Source organism: Rhynchophorus ferrugineus, unplaced genomic scaffold (genome assembly GCF_030347505.1).
Source record: "Rhynchophorus ferrugineus isolate W39M unplaced genomic scaffold, kcgeb_rfMv2 rfM2, whole genome shotgun sequence".
Classification (NCBI taxonomy): Eukaryota; Metazoa; Arthropoda; class Insecta; order Coleoptera; family Curculionidae; genus Rhynchophorus; species Rhynchophorus ferrugineus.
This window is the reverse complement of record NW_027472581.1, coordinates 39,965,267-39,988,072: the sequence shown is the minus strand read 5'-3', so window position 1 is coordinate 39,988,072 and position 22,806 is coordinate 39,965,267. Positions and strand designations below refer to the sequence as shown.

The 22,806-nt window shown below is 31.6% G+C and overlaps 1 protein-coding gene across 1 annotated transcript in view; it reads right to left on the bottom strand.

Moving 5' to 3' along the window:
• Nucleotides 1-22,806, bottom strand: part of LOC143192070 (ATP-dependent DNA helicase Pif1-like) — a 599,413-nt gene that overhangs the window by 71,990 nt on the left and 504,617 nt on the right. The window lies entirely within an intron of this gene.

Genomic DNA, 22,806 nt, shown 5'->3' with positions numbered 1-22,806 from the left:
TTGATCCAAATACGTGATTAAAATTGTATACTAATTATAGAAATATATGTTGACATTGTAAGATAATTGTATTATTTTAATATTCAGTTATACTTTTATCTTAATTAGTTGTACATACGCGATATCAGTTTTGTCTTATTAAATATAAAATGAGGAAGAACTCATATCAAATACGTTTTATTTTACTATTAGTACTTATTAATACATAATGTCCTCTTTTTTTTACATTATCTATGCAAGTATAGATATTTGTTGTAGACTTTATAGCACAACACCTCTATCAACTGTAACAAACTGTAATTTGCAAATAAACTTACATTTTTCAACGTGAAACTTGGTGACTTAATGTGAAATAATGAATATCAAGCATTTTGATTTTTTTAAAATTTTTTGATTTTGACAGATATTTACGAAAGTTCCGGAATTTCCCAGTGAAATATATAGTCTATTCAAAGTTATTTTAGTAATGCGATATTGATATTTGTGACGTCAAAACATTGCAATGTTGCCGCATCAACTCTGAGTTTTAGTTCAGTTTGTCTTTGACAAACAAGAAAATTCTAATCTAAATAAAATAATTTAATAAAAATGTTATCAAACATAATTTATTTTGACATTCTAGTATATCAGAAAACTACACTTAATTATACAGCCACAATAATTTATAGGTAAGGGTTAAAACCTAAAACCTCTTGACACTATTGCATTAAAGATTTTGCATACCTCTGACAAACGGACGGCAGCCCGTCGTCAGATGTACGCAATATGATTCAGACTATTAGCTATTATTACTACAGATTAAAAACCAACAAACGTTATTTTAGCGCTTTTATTATTTTGATAAATTTTAAATCGCCCGATATTATACGATATTATTTCGTTGCGAAAATGCCGAAAACAATAGATAGTGAGGGTAACAAATTGACTGCGGCTTTAATAAAATATTTCGAAAAGGAACGTGATAATGGAGGCCCCCTTTAGAGTATAATTCGTTAGAGAGGTGATTATTGATGGTATTAAATAATATACGTCCCTACAATTTTATTGAAAATATTTTTAGCGTGTTTCTGCCGCGCTAAATATTGGTGTGCATACTGTGAATAATTGCACGAGAAAACCCGTCTATATAGAAAATGGGTAACAAATCTTGACCATCTTGATATTGGCTCTATTCGAGACCAAATATTTGAAATATATAAGAACAGTAAGTACACAAAGTATTTTATCGATATAAACATAATTTAATAAAATTATTTTAGAAAAAATTGTCTGTCTGGAAAGTATACATAAAAGAGTTAGGGACATGAAGCTTTTTGAGGGATGTCAGCCATCTTTTCATACACTCTTACAGGGCATATTGTTTAAATGGTGTAAACATAACTCTGAGAGGTTTAATGCAACGTCCAGACATTGTCTAAAAAAGAATTTAATTTTTAAAGGCATAAAATAAAACCGAGGAAGATAAACCATTTGAATTTGTGTATGCTGATGAATCTTGAATATTTCAAAATGGTTCATTGTGGCACTCTTGGCAGATAGTAACAAAAAAGTGTAAAGACAACAAAAATTGGAAACAGGTAAAAGTTATAATAGCATTTGATTAGGATTTGTTGGTCATTATATTTATTAATAATTACTTGCAGGTATATTGCTGGTCGAGATGGATATTCCATTCAAAAACTGTTTGGATATGTACAAGGAAACATTGTCAACCATAATTATTTTGGTTTAGATGAACTCAATAAGGCATACAGAGGAAGTAATTGATAAATGGTGAAATCGTAAATATGTTTTAGACAGATTAGAAGTTAACAGTTTAGTGATTGATAGATTATTACTTACTATTGACTTTATTTATATTGAATATGAACGAATTAGCAATATTGTTAGTATTTTAGTAAATTGAATTAGTGACCACTTTATATTATTGAAACAAATTTGTTTAAGTAAAGTAAAAGCACATTTTTATCCCTATGTAAGCCGAAACCAATATAGATTATTAGATGGTTTGTGGCACAATTTTATAATTGTTTGTATATCAGATGGCATCATGTTAATGCCTACATAAAATATTTTTCGTGAAGAAACTCTCGAATGTTCCAAATTATCGTTCTTTCTATGGAAGGAAATATTTCGAGTCAAATTAAAACCATCCGGATTTTACTGCAAGAATTGCTAAGCACAGGTTTATGTTTGATAATGTCGTGGTATGTTTCTGTTGAGAACAGCTCTCATTTTCTCGACTTTCGACAGGAAATTGCATAATACTGACTGCAAAATGAGGTATAATTAAAATATATAATTTAAAGAGCTAAATAACTTAAATTAGAAGAACAAAACTTTCTGAACCTTTAACCGTTATTATGGGAGTCCATATTGAGCCAATTGAGAAGTTGAAAATACCAATGTGATGAATGATGAGTTCATAATGTGAATATGAATGTAAGTAAGCATATAAACTAAACATGTCCAAAATATATTAATATAAATATGTGGATATGAACAGTATTTCTAATAGATATGTTGAAGTTGTTATAATTGCGCGTATGTCAATTAACAAAACATTTGCACTATTTTAATATTAATGTCAATTCACAACTCTTCACAACATAATATTGTTTTATCAATATATATAAGATGACAAAACAACATTAAGTAACACGTTTTCACACCTGAAAACTTAAGAGAAAATCCGTCTTAGATAAGGCTTTGCGTTACTAATAGTAATGGTTACTTTGAAGTATTTTTCTGGGGGAATGAAAGATAGGGAAACAGCTAAATACTTGGAATTGGAAGGGAATCCTCATGTACATACCGTTCAGTGTTAAATATATTATAATATTTATAGTCTTACTGACTGATTGATATTGTTTGTTGTAATACACATGTAGAATAAAAACATTAGAAGATGGAATTAAGATCAAAATTAAAATGGCAAAGAGATATTTTATATGGTCTGAATGCAGCAGGAGAAAATGAAATTTGCAAACCTAACCGAGGAGACCCATACATAAATAATAAGTTGCAATAATGAATCGTGCAATTTTTTCTGATTTTGCATCGTTTTGAAAATTGCTACCCTGATACCCATTTAACTGTGATGGAAGCTGGGGGCCTGGTAAGAGCTAGATAGATATAGCGCACCTAGCTATGATACCAAGAACTATAAATTAATAGCAAATGGAAAATAGTGGTACTGAACCCTGAATGTCAGAGTTCCTGACAAACCATGGTCCATTCAGTATTCGCCACAGAAGCTTTTTTTGAAAGACCTGTAGTCGTTTCATTAGAGTTTGCGGGATGAAAAGGACGAACGTAGTAATAAACTATTATCTTGTCTAGCTGACGCTATCACATTATCTTTTGAATAATTAGCTGAAATTGGGGGATGAGTAAGAACCAGAAGAGAAAGATGATAAGAGAACAGTACCATGACTTTATGAATCTTTTGTCAGGATGGTGTCAACCCGTACAAGATGCCAACGGTTCATGGTAGATGAATGTACGGTTGTGCATTAAAACTTTTAAGATGAGGAATAACCCATACTTTGTTTGGGGGTATGTGGAATTTCGCATCTCAATGGGAAGAACTTGTCTACTCGGGTTCTTGATGAACAATACGTAATTCGTCTTCTCGGTATCTAACTAATCGATTAATTTTGTCGTAATTTCCAGCTTGGGTTGGTGTTTTGTGTTACTTATTTACTTCCATTTTGAATAGTCTTGTGGAATTATCGATCAGAGCGTGTACGATGGGTTTTTCATATAACTATTTTAGAGAACGTGTCAGGACGTATGTTTTATTGCTTTTGCAGAATTTTATATAATTTAGAGAAGAACAGTGCAACTATATATATTCCACTAAAACTACAAACGCCCAAATCAAGCAACCAGGAATAGCCGTCAGATCGATGACACAAAATATATAAACAAACTCAGCGGGTAGCCGTGGGGACTAAGAATTTAGCTCACCGACAATAACGTTTAGGATCGAATCCCACGGGGGCTAAAGACTTCTTTCTTAAGTTTATTAAATTAACTAATTAAACGATATTTAATACGAACAAAAAAGAAAATATATTCCTGCTTAAGGACTATTATTAATTAATAATATATAACTCTGGAGACATAATCTGTCATTGTAATAGAATTGATTCTAATGATTGCTGAAATGTTTCTGTAAATTTTAGTGGTATTGGCTTTCATCACTAAATGTATTTCTAAACAAAGAACCAGCCGAATATTTTAAGTAATAAATACATTAATTTGCGCCTTGAAAGTTAAAATGAATGTTGCATAGAATATTAACAGTTATAAAATAGTTTCATAGAATTTTAATTCCTCATTTGTTGGTGAGTTGAAATGAGAGTGCATTTGTAAACATTTTATTCTTTGCAACTTGTATCAACTATTTTGATTATTTTATTTATAGACCTAAGTTTTGAAAATCAATAGTTAATTTATTAATTGTAAATACATTCCTTTAATATACATTCCTTTAATATACATTTCCAAAATGGGAAAAATTAATTATTTCATTAGGTTCGTTATTGTTTTAATATACATTCTAAAGTCAAATTCAAATTCTCTATTTTAAAATACAAACTATATGTAGTGTGTTCTTCATATACTGTTGCATACTTATCTTTATAACATAAAACTAAACATCATGTTTGAAAGATTTATATTTGATTTTATTGATATTTATTGCTCTAAAGTTGTTACAGTTCAGAAAATAATCTTCCTTATGATACTTTTACTCTACTTCGAGAGTAACATGCTTAATATTATACATTGTGGTCGAATTTCGACAATGGGGCGATGACTAGTAATGACGTAAATAAAAAGCATTAATATTGATGAATACCACTTACTATTTACCAGCACTAAAGATGCACTAAAGAAAATGCTGCTATTTTTAGATTCATTCCATTTATTGAATATATAATATAAATAATATGTTTAAATCTCAAAATAATAAGAAACAATAGACCAGCAAGACGTCATGGTTTCAATAGTAATATGTTCCACCAATCATACTACTTGAAACAAATTAAAGTGTTTTCCTTTGATATATATGTTTGTCAATAAATAATTACTGCCATTTTAGGATTTAAATCCAGACCACTTCACGTACCAACCCTTCTTGATTTGGTTATTAACGTCAGAGGATTGTAAAAGGTTTTACTTCAAAAATAATTATTTCACCCCTCTATTCGTTTTACTTGAAATACATTAAATCATTACCCTTTGTGTTATATTAAAGTATGCATATATAATGGAAATATATATTTTCGAAGAGATTATGCTTCCTGTTCTCGAGTAACTAATTTTCAGTCTATCCAATTTTGCTTTTGTTTAATTAATATGGAAACTACATATAAAAGCGAGACATATTTAAAGCTTGATGAAATGTGTTTTTCAGATATTAATATGAGAATTTGTACTTAAATTTTATTTTATTATTATATTCTCTCTGTTTTACCATGTGCGGGATAATTCTAAACTAAAAAACATATGGATTTAATTCTAGTAGCGCCATTTATGTGCCAGACCGGAGACTTTACAATTGACCTGTTATTAGTTTTAAGGTTTTTTTTTTTAATTTGACGCATTATTGTGAAATATCAGTACAATATATTTTATTCAAAGTATACTATTTCCTATCTTTCAGGCAAAGTAATTTTTAGATTATTCTCCAAAATTATTATACAAGACTGCTCAGCAAGGTTTTACAATTTCGATTGGAACAAGTGATAAACGAACAAGTAATGAAAAGAGCTAATGACAGGACAGAACTTTATATTTAAAGATTTTTAGGTAGAATTTCTACACAAATTAAATGACCTTACATTTCCGCCCAAATGGCTCCTTTTTTTGTCAATATTTAGCACGTATGCGACTACCGATGTTCCATGTTCAATTATTTTATCTTTTCTAACTATTTTAGAGTCACCATTTGTAACACCAATTTCCTTTAAATTAAACAAACAAAAAATTTCCAGAAAATGGTAGTTTGTATTCTAATACAAATTGAAATATTCAAAGTAAAATACATATTGTTTATAAGTGACTTGAAATTAAATTATTAATTCCAGATATAAATATGATTACGAATGCCAGATATGATATGAGTGAATCACAATTATAATAGCTTATCCTATACAGCATACAGCATAATAAACGAATAAATAATACGAAAGATTATTTTGTATAAGTGAAATTTGGTTTTCGTAGTTATTTCTAAGCTAATTATTTATTTTAGGGATAAGTACGAAAACTAATAACAAGTAAGGAACATATATGGGAAAATAGCTATACAGCATACAGCATAATAAACGAATAAATAATACGAAAGATTCTTTTGTATAAGTGAAATTTGGTTTTCGTAGTTATTTCTACGCTAATTATTTATTTTAAGGATAAGTACGAAAACTAATAACAAGTAAGGAACATATATGAGAAAATACAGAACGGTATAGTTCACAAATTAGGTTAACGTTTGTTTACGTTAGAGGGCATCTGACGACTCATTCGCTAACCGGAGCGGACGTAGAATCGGGACCCGATAATGGGATACAAAATGTATACTTTTTGGATACAAAGATATATCGATATATCGGAGAAAAAAAAATCGATTATATGTATTTGCAACAAATATAAAAAATATCGATATTTTTCAAAAAAAATATATATCGATATTTATAAGAAAAAATAAAAACAGTGAAATATTAGCCTAAAATTTTTTTTTAACTTTTAGTACGATTATTCACCAAACTTTTAAAATTAAGTACCAATTTTAAAGGTTTATTAAATATTATATTTAATTTATTTTGAAAAAATATCGACAAAAAATATCGATTTTTTTTCAGAAAATATCAATATATTGAGTTCATTCGTTTACGTGCTCGAACCGATCATACAGTGTGTCTCTTTTTAAGTAGAATAAAATGAGAAGGAAATTGTTGTCTGACTCTAAAACGATTTACAAATTACGGCAGGTAATATATCTTGATGGCGTATGTACAAAAAACTTTGAATAAACTATGCATAAATAGATAATATCAAATAAAAAATTGCTTTTATCTGTACAACACTTGTTTATAATACTTTTATTAAAATATCGCTGATAAAAATACATTCAATCAGTTCATAAATAAATAAAAATAAGTAAATGATAATGATACAGGGGGCATAGATGTACTTTATGTTAGTGACTGTTAAACATTTTGGTTCTGCCTAAGCAATAATGTAAGACCCGAGAAAGGACAACCATCTCAATAACGTCATAACTAGAAATCTTCCAGTAAGATCTCTTAGTGGATCACTCTCAAGTCGGTAACATAACTTACGTATGATGGTTTATAGATTTTCATCAAAGTTTAATATGTTGTGCTTACATCTCATTTACCAAAATTTCGAGAATCCAGCAAACTATGTTTTAATAGGGAATATCAGTACTACTCATTTTAAAATGATGCTATAAAATATATAACATGCTTCCGCCTATTTCAATAACCGATACAACAGTTAACTGTAGCTTCCATTCGCAAGCATCCTTTCATATTATTTAAATCTCTTCTTTTTGAAGAATTACGGATTGATTTTTACAGTTCAGATGATTAAACCTAATCCTTCTGGCAGATATAAATAGATGCAGTTTATAGAAAGGGAAATGGAATTCTATATTTCGATTTTAATTTAACTATTTGAAATAAAAAGCTGTAAAATACATGGAAAATTGGAATATTCCAGGTTGGTGAAGAATCAGCCTTGCGACATTTCTTCCCTTGAATATAAATCAGATTATTAAACACAATTCCGGGGGAGGCAAGTGGATTTATTCCAGTTGGCAACGGTGACAAAAACGTCCATAAGCAAAAGGGAAAAGGATAATGGCAAGGGGCAAAAATTGAAATGCCGGATACGAATCGTGCGTCTAATTGAAACTTAAACAAAAACAATGCGGCTCCTGACGGTTTGGCAAATTGCTGCTCTGTATGACAGGACACGCTTCGTAGGCTTAACGATTCTGATTAAATTTTAGTTTAATTTGGCGGTTTTTGTTCGACGGAAATCTGGAGGAATTGGAAACGACAGTGCCAAATAAATTGCAATACATTTGTTTGTTGATATACCTTCTGGATGTGGATTGATACGGTTTAATTCATTTTGTAATTATTTTCATCTAATATATTTTTGATATACCACAACACTTAATAAAGATGAAATATATTTAATGTTATTCATGAATTAATACTTTTGAATTGCAAATTTTATTTTAAGAGCATCATATCTTACATTGACATTGATACTTGTTTGTGTTCTAATAATAATTTCGCTTTAAAAAAACATTTATAGATAAAAAAATGATGCAATATATTTTGTGCCACCTTTTATGACGTTTTTCTGCTTTCTGAAAACATAGCTGTGTCATGTCTAAAAAACGATGTTAGTCAGGCAAGCTATGCTGCATCGATCTGAACTAGTGGTAATTAGAAAGCCCTATGAGTAGTTAGGCTAACTCTTGCAACATGTGGCCGAATGTTGTCATACAAAAAGATGACTTTGCGCTTTTCTGTTTGTCAAATTGTCCATTTCGATCTGGATATATCTCCTGGACTAGTCCTTAGCTTCTTGCACCTGGTCTTAGTAAATCAAATTTACTTCTCCAATCGCAAAACGCCACAGAAAACTATTCTTTTTTTACCTGACAAGAAATGAAACCATACGTTGAAACAGTTGAAATGATAAGAATATGAAATGACAAGAACGTTTGAAATAGTTAAATTTTAAGCATTATTTTAATAATTTGGAGATATAATTAAACCCTCTTAATCGACGGTGTTGGGCCCCATAATGTAATTATACATGACAGAAACATCTTGGAAGACGGGATCCAGCCACGATAGTTTGATTATCCTTAATTTATTCACAACAATAAGCTTATTCTAATAAAATAATATGGAGGTAAATAACACTCTTGGTAACATTTGAGGTTAGGTTTTTATTGTGTATATGAGTCCATATAATTTTATTCTTTTTCCAGTTACCAAATAATGTGGTAATAATATCTAGTTTCTCATACATTAAATACTTCGATGGGGTATACTACGTTAAGGGTTTTTGGCACATATTTAATTGAACAATGTGATTTTATTAAGTTTTGACAACCTGCGATGTGTGTTATGTCAAACAGAAATTTCAAACATTTCGAACAATATTTATGTACAGACAATGTATGAACCAAATGTTGTTACTACATTCAAGTAGAATTAAAGAAACTAAACAGAGATCTATTTTACGAATTCATAGGAGAACTTGATATGTAAAAGCATGTCTAAACTTAGATATTGTAAGTACTTGATGAAGTATTGTAGTTGCGCATGCTTTTTTTTGGCCTGGAACTGGGTAGGGGAATCCTGTTACGGATACCCGGTCGGGAAGACCCGCAAGAATAAGCGAGTTGGACTGGTTATGTGGAGGCTGCCTCTGGGCTACCCACTAAACCCCACCCTATCAGCTGATCCAATGACCCTAACTGATACTTCTTACTGTTAGTAAGGAGGGTGCCCGTAACCGGTAACACCGTTAAGAGGCACAAGGGCCAGGCAAGGACGTGGCGTCGTTATCACACCACGCAGCTTGCGGTACATGAATTAATCGCTCGCCGGAGAAGGTCGAGACAATTAGGAGTTAGAGCACGACGGGGAGTGTCGGCTGTGATAGAATAAGGCTACGAAGAGCCGAATGAGTTATTGGCCTAAAATATCGGCCAGCTCGGTAATACATCTATTGTCCGAGAGACGAAGAGTGGAGAAATATCTCGAATAAACCTCGGATATAAAATCGTGAACTTGGGGGACGTCTATTTCTCTATGAATTTGATTGTTCCTGACGAACCATGGGGCATTGATAATTCTCCTGAGAATTTTGTTTTGAAACACTTGGAGACGTTCCACCTGGCTAGGGGAGACGTATTTTAGATAGACACTGGAGCCGTATAGAACGACTGATCGAACCATCATCTTGTACAGGAGAGATTTTATAGATAGAGGAAGCCTGCTGGCTCTGTTGATAAGCGGGAGCAGCAAATTAACAATACCTTGACCTTTATGGAGGGACTTTTGAATGTGGGAGTTCCACCTAAATTTGCGATCGAAGACAAGACCGAGATAGGTGTCTTCTTCTGACCATGGGATTTCGGCGTTCTCGATTTTAAGACGCGAAATGCTCGGTGCAAAACGCTTCTTGTGGAAGAAGATGGCCTGGGTTTTCTGTGGGTTGACCTGCAACCTCCGGAAATGTAACCACTGGACTGTCTCATCGAGTTGCTTTTGGAGTCTGCTTCGAATGTGCGGTGCTACTCTTGAAGAAGCAAAGTAAGCAGTGTCGTCTGCGTAAAAAGCAGCCTCAACTTGTGGTCTCCTAGGGATATCTGAAAGAAAGATATTAAATAGAGCGGGTGCCAGTGGGGAGCCTTGTGGAACTCCTGCGTCGATGGTTTTCCGGCTAGAGAGAATATCTTTAATCTTCACCTGGAACGATCGTCCTGACAGAAATGATTTGATAAGAGCTGTTAGGTCATCAGGTAGACCCAATCAGATGCATTTCCCCACTAAGCCTTCGTGCCAAACCTTGTCAAAGGCTTTGGTTAGGTCCAAGAAGACCGCTCCAAGTCTTTCACGTCGGTTAAAAGCACAGTTGATTTTTGCGGCCAGCCGATGGGCCTGATGAACGGCTGAATGTTTAGCGCGGAACCCGAATTGCTCATCTGGAATGATATTGTTTGTCTTCGTAAAATCATTGAGAGCATAAAGAATTGCTCTTTCAGCCAGCTTGGAAATGGAACTTAGTAGGCTGATAGGTCTGTAGTCAGAAGGTGATGACTTAACTCCTTTTTTAGGGATAATTGCGATGAATGCATGTTTCCATGTGGATGGAAAGTGTTGCAGCCTCAGAATGGCGTTAGTTGCGCATGCTTATAAGATTGTAAGGGTATTATTAAAATGAATTTCAAAATTATAATTTGTGCATTTTATTTACTTAAATATTAGAAGGTAATTTGATACGATGCGGATATGAGCGTATTGTATACGGATAGTTTAAGAAAATCAAAAAAAAATATTTCCATCATCAAATTAGTATAATTTAATTTTTTTTGTTGTAGTTGCTATCAACTGTGTAAAATAGATATTTTTTTCCACACGTATTTCCAAATTATCATCATAAAATTTTTCAGTAGGTTTGTCATCCCTTAGCAAATACAGGGCACTTAATTTCAATAATTCTATTCTCACAGCTCCCAAGTGGCGATTGTACTATTATTGATTGTACTCTTTAGAGTTGTTACCTGAATTTCTTCATTTCCTTGCGAAATGATATATTGATATTACTTTTACTTAATGCTCTTCAATATTCTACCACATTACGTTGTTGGTGTGCTCGGAATGCTCAGGCACTTCAATTCTAAAAAAATTCTATTATTCTTTTTAAAATTGAGTTTTATTTCTGGTAAAATCTTCGAAGAATCTAGAAACTGCTAAAATATTATTAAACGATTATTACAGATGCGATACTCTTAGATCTCTAAAACACAATCGATTTCTTGTACAAAGAATGACTGACACAATTTAACAGTTGGTAACTGATCTTTTATATACCATATTGAATAAGTTTATAGACTTCGAACAATTTATTAATAGTAATTGGTTTTATATTTCATGTTATTTTTTCTAATGAATGCACCCAAGAAACAATTATGATATATTAATAGCAATAGCACAGAAGAAAATAAATAAAATTAAACATAATAAAACGTTATTCTAATATAATGATATAAATGAATATTAAAATTCTGAAATGCTATAATCGCTGGATTGGAATATTTAAACATTCAAACAAAAATGTATGTAATATTACTATTACAGTTAAAATTATTTTAAAAAATATTTAATAACAATAGGTTAAATGAGCGCTGTAAATCATCTGCAGGTTTGACAAAAAATTAATTTGTACTGAAACGTACCAGAACAAATGTTTCTTTAAAATGTCGCCCATGTCCTTTAAACACATGTTATTATCAACTCAGATACGCGATCAAAGCTCTAAAGCCATATCAGCGGAATCACATATCAACTTAAATATGCCGTTACAGCTGGTGTCCATTAAATAGCGATCAGACCGTAGTAGCAGCAGTCTAATCCTATCGATGTGACACAGTTGTTAACTACCGTTCGATTAACTACTGCCATTCGCCAAAGTGGGACTGAGTTTAACTAGACCAACAAGTAAAAGTTGTATATACAAGCTATCATAAAGTTATTTTAAAAAACGTTCGAATAAATAAAAAGTGTTTTAAAACTAAATCAATTGACATAATGTTCTTGTTTTTACATTAATTGGAATGGCAAATAAAAAATTTATGGATTCTTATCTTTGATACATTTTATTAGTTTTAGTACTTTAGTATATATATTTAACTCTTTAGCCTCAAATAATATTTTTTATGAATAATTTATCTTTAATAAAAATGTAAATATTAGTTTTTAAAATATTATTTAAGTTATAATTGTGTATTGTATATTGTATTGTATAATTGTATGTTATATATATATATATATATATATATATATATATATATATATACACTGGTAAAAATTAAAAAAAATAGTTTTTAGCTATGTGAAACTATGACAACATATTGATAAATTCTTTTCAGCATCATCAATCTACAATTTTACATGTACCTAACATTTTATTGGTTATAAAGTTATAATATCTATAACTATTAGATAATAATATATTGATAATACCTTTATATATATTATTTTTATATGATACTAATTTTTTATTTAAATGGGTATTAATTGAGAAAATTTCAAATATTTAATATTCAAGGCAAAATATTTTCTTCAACTTTCAGTCATCAACTGCTAAACAGTTTTAAGGTTTGAGTGTGGGATTACCTGCAATATTCTTGAATATATTTCTTTGCAAACTTTTTTCTCCCGCTCTTTCTTTCTTTTCACTAGCAACAAATTAAATTTGTTTTGTTCTTAATTTAACTTTTTTGTATATATCCCAATATTTTATAATATAATAATATTATTTTTATATTGTTTGGGGTAGGAATCGACTTCAATCTGATCAGTTGGTAGTAGTTAAAATAATATTGTAGATAGATAAATAATATTAGCTAGGTATTAAGCTAAATTGTAATAAGTTTATTGTTTATTTTTGGTTAGTTATTACAACATTTATTATGTACATATTTTATATTGAAATGTTTTTTTGTTTTAAAAATCTAAGTTTGATTATTTTTTAATTTTTATTTAGTTCTTGAAGTGTGTTCAATTTTTTTGTTCAAATATTTTTCCCTTTTCAGTGTTGGATATTTACCCAATAAATTACGCAGTTATTTTATTAAGTATTACAATGGATAGTACAATTAAAAGTGCAGACCGTATGAGGAAAAATAGCATTAAAGGAAGGATGATCAAAAATAAGGAACGCTTCAGGACCCGGGGTCCGCTACCTAGTCTAGGTGATCTGACAAATGTTCCAACCGAACTACAACAAAAAAAGTTGCTGTTCCCATTGAGAATTGAAGCGGCGACCTCCGCGTGTGAGCATAACTTTCTAATCGTTACATTATACAATCTGTAGTTTACTTTGTTTCTGCAACGTCTCATATCATAAGACTAGTGCTTAAAAATCAAACTGAATGATTTTTACAATTAGAAGAAATTACTTCCGATTTTTCGTCATATGAGCTCAGCAATGACATTATAAACAAATATCTGATTATTTTAGATAAAAAATATGTGAAAATTTTATACATGTCTTTGAAATTTGAGCATATCTCTCGATTTCATCTTAAACACCTCTCTTCCAACAGATTCTGATTTGGGTGCAATGGGACCACCTCCGAAGTGCACTCTATCGAATAAAAAAAGCAGCAATTTTATTAAAAATTTCAATGGTCTCGAATTCTCAACATATTAAATCTTGGCTCCAGTTTACATTCTATGATGACATAGAATTATTAAGTTCTATCATAAGATATTTTTTTAAATTTTTTTATTACTCTTCGTGAGTCCACAATCTGCCCTATTGACAATAAGTATTTCTTATGTCTATATTATATATACATGGCATGTAGAAAATCACTTCATTAAGCAATCTTCTGTATAAAATATTATCTTAATTAATTGGTCTTATTCTAAAGTCCACATATGTCCAGTAATCAGATCACGTGGTGTTAAACGTTTTAGTCTGCGCACTTCACTATCACGTCGCATATTTAGCTGATTGGCCAGTATATTGGGATGCGCTGATACTCTTTCAAAGTACCTCACACAAACACGTTGAATTACACTCGTTATAGGTTCTAGAGAAATATCGCGTTGTATCACTTTATTTGAAATATAGTACGGAGCATCAACAATGGCACGCACCTTATTTTGGAACCGTTGAATGATGGATATATTAGATTTGCTAGCGGTACCCCATAGTTGGATTCCGTATGCCCAAATGGGCTTGAGTATAGACTCATACAGCAATATATTGTTATCTAATGATAACTTGGATTTGTGCCCGATGAGCCAATACATTTGATATAATTTTAGTCTCAGCTATTTCCGTTTAGGGAGTATGTGCTTCTTCCAGGTTAGGCGTCGATCTAAGTGCATACCAAGATATTTAACATGCTCTGCTTGGGGGAGTTGACGATGATTGATATTCACCGGTGGGTTTTTCTACGCAGCGTAAACGTTATATGAGTGGATTTTGTTTCATTGGCTTTAATGCGCCACGTCTTCAACCATAATTGTATTTGCTCCAGGTGGTTTTGTAGGTTTATTGATGCTGTGACTAGATCTTCATGGGATACTAAGATTGCTGTATCGTCTGCATGTGTTGTCACAGTAGTTATTTTGTGGTGGGCAGGTCAGCCGTATACAGAAGATACAGTACTGGACCCAGTACACTAGCTTGCGGAACTCCTGAATATATGGTATTTAATTCGGTATGTTCATGGCCTTGATTTACAATAAAATGTCTATCAGTGAGAAACGATTTTAGTAACTGATAGTCCGGATGAGGGAGAAGTTTCTATAATTTAACCTGCAAGCCCGTATGCCACACTTTGTCAAAAGCCTGAGATATGTCTAGAAAAGCAGCCGAAAAACATCTTTTGACATTTAGGTCAGAGTTTATTTTGTTAGCAAATCTATGCACTTGTTCTATAGTCCCATGCTTATTGCGAAAGCTAAACTGATGTTCTGGAGTCTTAATGTGATAATATGTTTATTATAGTAATATTTTCTGGATCACTAAGGGAAGCTAAATTATGATAGAAAAATAACAGAATTATAACAGAATAATAATAAGTGAAAGGATAAAATATAAACCATGGCTTACTAAGTTTCTACCCATATGATGATTGCATAGTTCTTGTATCTAGAGATGTTCTTGTAATGCATTGATGCTGCAAATTTAAACTATATTAGCACAATCCAGATATCACTATCTCTTAAAGGATATTTCAATGTGTCAATTTCGTAAAACCGAAAATAAAATATTGATGACATTACGTCCATATTCGCCAAAACTTTTTAATTTACGGTTATATTAGTTTAACTAAATCTATTAATCTGAAATTATTCGAATTGGACGAAAATAAAATTACCGCCACTAATCTTCGCGTCAAATAAAACGAATAAAAGTAACTTTTTCAACTCCGGCCTCTCCCTCTTCTCATATAACTTTTGCGATAAAACAATATTATTAACGGCTTGCCCGGCTTTAATTTGAAAACCCTTCATATACAAAAACTTTTTTTCGATGTTGCTGCTTCGGAATTTTTAATAAAGAGCCGGCTTTATCTAATAATAGCACTCTTTCAATTTATTTTGGCCGTTAAGTGGAAAAATAATTGATTTTCAGGAACTTTTATTAATTAAATTTCGGTTCTTTCTCCATTTTATTTTGGATGTATCCATATCTCTTTTTGAAACTGTCCCAAAGATGTTTCGCATAATTGAATGTTCCTCTATTAAAATTAATATCTAAGGTCATTAAAAGAGAATGAAAGAAAAAAAGATTGTTTTCTCTTTAGATTATATTTAATTGGCGTTATGGATTTGTGACTAATTTTATAAGAAAAACCTAAAATCGTGTTAGTTCGTTTGCAAGTCTGACTATAGAAAGATGAATGGCAATAGTTTCAGATTAATTTTATTTGCGCCATTAAGTAGCTTTGTGATGGGTAACACTGACATTATTCAATCATGTTGGATTATATTTTAATTGACTACCGGTTTCGTTATACGCTCAACAAACAGTTTAACTACGACTCCGATGAACAAAGTGTAAAAAATCAATTGCGACACGAACTTCTTGCCGAATCTAAAACATCAGGAGTTTCAAATAGAAACAACAAATAAATTCTCAGCACTAGCATACCTAAATGATATTGATATATGATAAATATAATATATATATAGAAATAAAAATGACATTTTTTAATTAATTATGTGTTATATTAGGTATGCTTAGAAGAATCTTAATTTACACATTAATTTATTATTACTGTTCTGTTGTACTTGTTTCAATACACAAGCAAGACGGATTTGAGTTAAATACATCAGTTGTACAAGTTAAAAGCACACCATAACATACAAGTTTGTGTGGTTATAGCTAGTTGGTTAAACTCTCTAGTGCAATAACATATTTGTACCCTATAGGTCCCAGTTGACTTTAATATTGACTGATAAAACAAGCTCTTTAATTTTTTTTTTAACCAGTACAGTGGCTAGATTTTGGTCGTAATCTGCTCTCCTTTCGTCTCCAATTTAAGCTAACATGAAAAAGGATGCTGCGATATTTAGCTGATTTTGCTCGAGGAATCAGGGATCCATCAAGGGATATAATTAGGTCTGTATCATTTTGCTGCACCATAAAATTAATATGGAAAAATATAGAGATACTAAGCTGAATTTTCCAGTTTCTAGTTTATTTTAGATCTTGTTGACGACAGTCACTTGTACTTTTCCTGGAGCCTCAGCCAGAGATATATATTTTACCATAACAACAACAGTGTATATATCAACAGCACACAGAATAGGGCTAGTGCCAGACACTATCTTGGGGAACTCGAATGAATGAATAGGCTTATATCTTGATAATGCCGCTTCATACGAGATTCTAAATTTTCTTTCCAAAAAATACAACTCCAATAGTTGCCAATAGTTCCGTGGCAGCAATATGCTCAGCTAGTAGATTAGAACCAAATGCCATACCCGGTCAAAACCTTGTAAGATGTCTAGAAATATTGCAGGGGAGTATTTTTTTGTTCAAATGTCTTTTCAACAACCGCTGCTACTCCATGTGGTCGATTGTTGAGTAGTAACTTCGAAATCTAAACTAAATTTCTATAAATGGTTTATCACCTTTTAGAGGTAGTTCTTCAAATTATTTTAATATCGCAGAAATGATGTATTGATGGAACAAAAAATAAATATATGAAACAATTGTCGAGTGTGCCATTAAATTTTGGGTAAAATATCCGACGAATATTTGTTTACATAAAAGGGAACGCAAAAATTGAAGTCAAGAAGGAATTGAAATGCCGTGGCCGCCTATTTGCCGATAATCAAAGTTTGCATCTTCGATTTGGAAACATGAATATTGGAGGTCGCAACAAACACTTAAGAGATTAGGCAGTACAAGTACAAGTACAAGAGAATCAACCAATTAAAACACTCAAAAAGCAGATGCAACCCTTTGCAAAGTCATACGATGAGTTTCTCGAACAATGAAGAATGTTCTTTTTTGCAACTCTATAATGATAACCTACCACAAGTTTAGCAACTCCACCAGAAAGTGATATTCTAACAATGGACAAATTGCGAACGACAATAAGATCATTAAAATGTGGTAAAACTGCTGTAATCGACAATAATACGTAACCACGTAAAGAATGCTTTAAGTTCAGATTCTGTTTACACGTAGGTGGCGATCAAAGAGATTACCGTCAAGATATAAGAAAGTAATAATTGTTCCTATTCTGAAAAAAAAGCGATAGTTAACATTGTAAGAGTTATACGTATAAGTTTCCGATCAATTATCGCGACCATGTCCCAGCAGGATTCCAACTCCTTAGTGCTCAATCTCCCATGGGAATCTGCCTTTATAAGTAATATCAAGTTTGTTAATATAGATGTTACGGCTTACTGTAGGTCTTAATAATTCACTTAATACCGAATGATTTAAAAAAACAGTCACAGAAAATATTCATAATTTGCCTTAATGTTTCGCCTATATAGTCTATTCAAAGTTTTTTTAGTAATGCGTTATGGATGTTTGTGACGTCGAAACATTGCAGCATCAACTCTGAGTTTTAGTTCAGGTTGGCTTTGACATTCAAGAAAATTCTAATCTAAATAAAATAGTTCAACAATAATGTTATCAAATATAATTTATTTTAACATTATAGTACATCTGATACATATACTATAGAAGGACTTAAAACCACAATTAAGAATACAGATTAATTAGTTTGTAGGTTTGATTTATTTTGTTTGAATTTAACACTTTTCCACATCACCCATGAGGTAGAATTTTTAGGCGCGTTTTTTTATATAGTGGTGTCCCCCGGAAGGCCTAATCCACCTAATTAACAATTGTATATCTGAGAAACGTATTTTACTTTCATTCAAGAGCATATTTACCTTTTTACATTTAGTTCTTGTTTCCTTCGGTGATGTGTTTACTTGTCAAGCCATCTTGGTATCACTGTATATTTTCTGTCTTTTGCTACTATTTGTCACTTTCACTTTCCGACTCACTGTCCAATTCAAGAGCATATCATCACTACACTGTTCATTTATAATATGTTTAAAATATGTTCATGATTGCACCATTTATCAATTACTTCCTCTGTATGTCTTATCGAGTTCATTCAAACCGAAGGTGTTTTGGTTGGCAATGCTTCCTTCTATATATCCAAACATTTTTGATGGAATATCCTTCTCGACCAGCAATATATCTGCAATTAATTATTAATAAATATAATGACCAACAAAACCTAATCGAATGCTATTGTAGCTTTTACCTTTTTCAATCAATTTTTTGTCTTTACAATTTTTTTTGTTACTATCTTGCCAAGACTGCTACAATAAACCGTATCGAAATATTCAAATTTCATCAAGATACACAAATTCAAATAGTTTACAGAGCGATTTAAAATTTATCAAAATAATCAAAGCGCTAAAGTAACATTTGTCGTTTTTTAATCTGTAGTAATAATAACTAATATTTTGATGCAATAGTGTTAAGAGGTTTCAACTATTACCTATAAAATATTGTGGCTGTATAACGAACTCTAGCTTTTAAATATACTATAATGTTAAAATAAATTCTATTTGATAACTTTTTTGTTCAATTATTTTATTTAGATTAGAATTTTTTTGTATGTCAAAGCCAAACTGAACTAAAACTTAGTGTTGATGAGACAAAATTTTTGAAAAACTTTGAATATATATTATATATATATATATATTATATTATGTTAATTAACACCACAAATCGTCCCTCAAATTTCAAACAATTTTGAAGTAGGTTATCTTGAAAAATATCGAGTTCCCAATGAGGACACCAAGGCCAGGTATATAAATAGCAACTCCCGCTTAACAAGAAAATATTATTTGCAACACAAAAACATAAGAATAAACATTAAATAAGTCTACAATGTTTACTAAATGAATTCATTTATTATGAATACAATACAATATTAATAATTAAAACACATCTAGAGTGCCTGTGCAAGAGACGTGCCCCGCCGGTTTCAGATATTTGCACGATACAAAATGCTTATTTTAACATCGAATTATTTGTATTATACTTTGAAGCTTATTAGAACTTTAGTGTATGCCGACTAAACATTAATTATACTTTAACGCTTGTATTCGAAATGTTTATTGTTCCGACATTAGTTCAGACTTGAAAGTAATTTCAAGAATGTAAATATTTTCGTATCGTCTAGCTATGGATATGTTATGTTAAACTTTTGTAATAAGTATTTCGAAACAATTTGGTAGCTAATGGAAATTCACTATTGCATTAATGCTGAACAATCAATAATTTTTAAGAGGCTATCGTTCGAATATGTTGCAAATGGTTGTAATAAATTATTTAGACGTAACATAGAAAGGCTAACGTTTCCCATTTAATTTTATTTTTATGTATTATTGTTATTTTAATGTAAACTTGTTTTAATGATATTACAAGTAAATTACGAATGCTCTCCACTTGTTTAATGATAAATACTTCTGGTTAATGAATTAATGGGCATTGTGAAAATGTTGAACAAATAGTATAGGTATATGAAAGTTCTTAGAATATTGAGCATATTAGTAAATCTGCCAATGATAACTTTCAAAAGGGGGAGGGAATTTTTCTTGCATTCTGCAATAATGGCTCCCCTATGGTTTAGCAATTCTGCCAATATATAACATATCAGAAAATGAATTTGCTGAACAGAATTATAAAAGTAAAAGGTAAAACCTCTGGAGTCGATCAAGTGACAGTAATTGCGGGAATACATTATTTTCATGGCTGTCTTATGAATATTTCGCGAGTAGAGATAGTAGCAGCGCCAGCATCGAAAAAAAGCAATAATTGCTTCGGTATTCAAAAAGGACATTGCTAAAGTTATCGAGGAACCACACAAATGAGGTTTCGAACAACTACAACCTACGAAGAAACAAGCAGAGCTGGGAAGGTTGGATTTAGAGCGAATCCAGTTGTATTGATAAGATTTTGTATTTCGTCAGTTTATAGAGCAACGTATTAGACATGAGAAGAATGTGATAATTTTTATTGATTGTTGTACTGTTTTCGACTGTATACACTGACTATCACTTTGAGCAGCTTTGAAAGCTGAATATGTTGATTTAACTTATAAGCTCTAACCATAAAATCTTCAGGCATCTTACGATAGTTCCATTACTATGTTATTTAATTTGTCAAATTCTTTTAAGATCATGATGGAGATGTCGTCTATGGACTGTTTTTAAGCATAACAGAGTATGAAATTATGCGAAACATCTATAAAACGAGACATAGCATTCGATATAATAAAGAAACTTCTTAACTGCCCTATTGGTCGCTGATAGTAGTGATGGAATTATCTGACAGAGATGTTGAGGTTTCAAGCATACTTCACGATATAGATCGCATTGAGGAGATGGCTTAGTGAATTAATGAAGAAAATGCCAAAGTGTGGACAACAGACAAATCGCCTGCTATTATAAATATTAACGGTATCTAGTTAGAGTAATTGGGTCTAACTAAAGAGAGTTTGGAATCAATAAGATAAGAGAAGAAAGTAGCTTCTATTGCTGAAGGAGTGTTTGCTTCTCCAAAAGGTTGCCTGTGAGTACTTTATCTTGCCAATATTTCTGTATGACTCGAAGGCCGGGATGCTGTTACAGTTTGACTTTTATAAGCTGTTGTCTTTCAAAGACAACTTTTAAAGGTAAATTTTACCTGCTTCTCTCCGAGATTATTTTAGTAATTAAATGATTCGTTTAAAATGTAACAACCAGTGTACAATTGATGCACATATCAAGAGACCCATGCTGCTATAGTTTAGCTATGCCTGTCGAAGGAAAGGTACTTTCACAGATTTTTGTCACATATATTCCACGGAATTCTCTGTCAAAACCGACCATTTGATCAAGTTCAAAGAAAGCGATTTAAAAAATAGGATACTAACATTGTCCGAGATTTCAAGAATAATTTTTCTCGGCATCACCTTGAACATATTGAATTGAGAAGTAAAGAAATTGAGAAGAAATTATCTCTATGCATCAGTTATGGAATTAGCTATATGAAAGTGCTAATGATGCCGTTATCCTTTTGATGCATATTTATTAAGGACTACATTAGTAATTAAAAATAATACTCTTATAATACTGAAATTCTAAGGTTTATTAACCAAAATTTAATATAAAAGAATGCCGTGGATCTATTTAATCTTGACCGTACCATAAAAAGATAAACCAAATGATCAGCTATAAAATATAAATATAAATATACACATTAATGTTTTTAACTGAGATAATAAAAAAGACGTCGAAACTGAACAGTGGTGTTTACATTATGTGACCGTTATTTATTGGCTATAAAAAAATTTGAAAATGCAATTAGATAAAACGGATGGCAGCGGTGTTTCCTGGAGACGAGGCTTGGGCAGTCGATGGTGGCACGTCTAAACCAAACTATGGTTGAGCACTGAATGAATCGAAATACCCTTCAATAACATCCCAGATAAAAGTCTCGGTGTTGCCGCCAGCTATTCGTTATCGGGTTCTAGTTGGCGCTGCTAGCACCCCGCCCGTGTTCAACATCTGGGATTATATTTCTGGGTATTTTGTAGACCGTTATTCCAGGATGTAAAATTCGACATGCCTCAAGGTCGCTACAATACCCCCCTGCCAGAATTTTACATACAATTACTCCAAGCAATGAAGCAAAATTGTACAAAAAATACAAAAATGTATGAAAAAATATCAAATACAAAAAAAATTATATACCAAACAAAATGTGTTGCATGAAAAAGACTTTGAAAATATGATATGATAATTCGAAAGGGTTGTGGTTGGTACGGTTGCGATCTGGTACGGCTGTTGATATCTTCCGGTCCTACAGATACCGTTGCTTCATCGTCGCTTTGGCACTTGAATGTGGTCCATCGACGACGTTGAGAACAAGCTATTTTTCGGACAGGGCTCCCGTAAT